This window comes from Dipteris shenzhenensis, chromosome 7 (assembly GCF_047967505.1).
Source record: "Dipteris shenzhenensis isolate YYH24624 ecotype China chromosome 7, Dip_SZ_1.0, whole genome shotgun sequence".
In the NCBI taxonomy this organism is placed as follows: Eukaryota; Viridiplantae; Streptophyta; class Polypodiopsida; order Gleicheniales; family Dipteridaceae; genus Dipteris; species Dipteris shenzhenensis.
The window spans coordinates 18,111,738-18,114,426 of NC_141602.1; positions in this window are offsets into that span (position 1 = coordinate 18,111,738).

Genomic DNA, 2,689 nt, shown 5'->3' on the forward strand with positions numbered 1-2,689 from the left:
GGCCATATGTCACTTAATGTTTCATGGGACCACCTAGGTGGAGGGGTGGCACATGGAGATTCCATGCCATCTCACCATACTATATTATTTGTTCCATGGACTATGTACAACACACCTATGGGTCCTCTTACTTGGAAGGGTGGCACATGGACATGCCGTGCCACCTCAACTTTGGGCCCTTGCTACTCCATATTATATTCTACTAATGCCACACACACATATTCACTTCTACTTATTACATTTACAATGGAGTTTTTTTTGGCGCGGTAACACTCCCCCCCCAGGCATGGAATGTGTAGCATGCCCATGCCTAGGTCACAACCAAACAAAGAAAGGCTTGATATGCCTTTTGTTTAACACGTTCCTCCTGTGCAGCTCCTACAGCTCATGAACCTCCACTAATCCATTGTTGCGTTCCTTGATGACCTGAAATGGTCCAGACCACTTCGAAAGAAACTTTTTGTCCATTTGGTGGTCCAATCTACTATCAAAGCACAACACCATGTCTCCTTCTGCAAAATGATGCTCCCACCCCTTGCGGATCTTGGCATCCAAGTGGGCTTTCTATCGATTCTTCTGGATCTCTGCATGATGCAAAGCATGCCACCAGGTCTCATCCAATTTTTCAAGTTGAACCAACATGGCTTCAACTTGTTCATCTTCTGACATATTTTGTTCCCATGCCAACCTCAATGCAGGTACTTCTATCTCTAGTGGCAGAACTGCTTCGGTACCATACACTAATTGAAATGGGGTGTGTCCAGTGGATGTCTTATGAGTAATATTGTATGCCCAAACCACCTTAGCAACTTTCTAATCCCACTGGCCCCAATGTTTGTCCGCCATTTTTCCTATGGATGTACACAAGAGGCCATTGACCCGCTCTACTTGACCCATGGATTGTGGATAATAAATGCTGGAAGTGTGATGATTGATACCCATACGTTCCATGAGTGACTTCACGGCTTCATTCAAGAATGGACTCCCATGATTGGACACAATCTCCATAGGTGTCCCAAAACGCGTACATATGCACTCAAAGATGAAATTTGAGACTACCTTACCATTTGCTGCTAAGAGAGCTACAGCTTCGGCCCACTTGGTGACATATTGTGTAGACACCAAAAGGTACTTTTTCTTGCGGGCTGTCATTGGTAGAGGGCCCACAAAATCAATACCCCATTTTTAAAATGGATGAATGGACATCACACAATGATGTTGCCCAAGTCGTAAATCCTTCTTACCAAAGAATTGGCAGGGCTCGCAAGTCTTGCAATACATAGCTACATCTTTGAACATAGTTGGCCAGTAATACTCTGCATGTAGAATCTTCTTGGTGGTGTAATCTGTTGCATAGTGTCCACCACAAAAACCATCATGGTATTGCTGCAACACTTTGGGTACTTCTTCTACATCAACAACTCTTCTTAATACACCATCCTTGGCGATACAACACCCATCAAAGAGTGTATAGCGCCTACTATTTCTGCGGATCTTCTTCTGCTCATAACTGGTGCAGTCATGTGGAAAAGAAAAGGTAGCCAAAAACTTGTAAATACCTCCATACCATGGATCATCTACTTCCATGGCTACTACAAGGTTCACTTCAAGACTTTCTTCCAAGTCAATTAAGACGTTCTTCAAATTAGAACAACCCCCTTTTACAATTTTGAAGGTAAAATCATACTCTTGAAGAATTGCTAACCACTTAGCCAACCGGCCAAGGGGATTAGGCGACTGCAAAACCTGCTTTGCAAGACCATTGCTTGAAATAATGACAAAAGCTCTATAAGCCACATAATGCTTGAAATTTTCAATGCAAAACACCAAGGATAGAGCATGCTTGTCGACATCAGAATAGCACTGCTCTATTTCAAGCATTTGCCATGAAGCGAACCAAATGCATACTGATCAATGAAGTGCCAGTAATATCTTGCCAAGTTTACAAAGGAACGCACCTGACACCTTGTAGTGGGTGGAGAGAGCTTAAGAATTGCGTCAACCTTATCTGGATCAGGCCTAACGCCATCTGCTGAGACTATGTGCCAAAGCAATCTTCCTTGAGTGGCCCCAATAGTGCATTTCTCGAGATTGAGGCTGCCATTTGCTTCATTAATCCTTTGGAAAGCCATGCAAAGCTTCATGATGTGCCCACTTCGTGTAGAAAATATGCAAAAATAATCTAAAAATACTTAAAAGAAAATCCCCAAATAAGGGGCGAAGACCATCTGGATGAACCATTGGATGTAGCTGGAGCATTGATAAGACCAAATCGCATCACTTGGAAAGCCAAAGTGCCCCATGGTGTGGCAAATGTAGTCTTGTACACATCTTCTTCTACAATTATGATTTGATAAAGCCCTGAGTAGCCATCACTAAAAGTTTACATCTCATGGCCGTTCACCTTCTCCAGAATGATGTCCTGAAATGGCAAAGGATGATGATCTCTTTTCGTGGCTGCGTTGAGCTTCTTGTAGTCGATGCAAACCTGCCACTTGTTCTTCTTGAGAGTGACAACCACTGGTGAAACCCATTAACTGTTGGTGACTGAAACAATGAATCCAGCTTCTGCACCTCTGTGTGTAGCGCGTTAGTTTGAATTGGGCCTAATGTTTGGAACTTCTGTGCCACAAGCTTAGCATCCGGCTTCAGTTCTATCTTATGTTCTATGGCAATCACATGGTGCAAA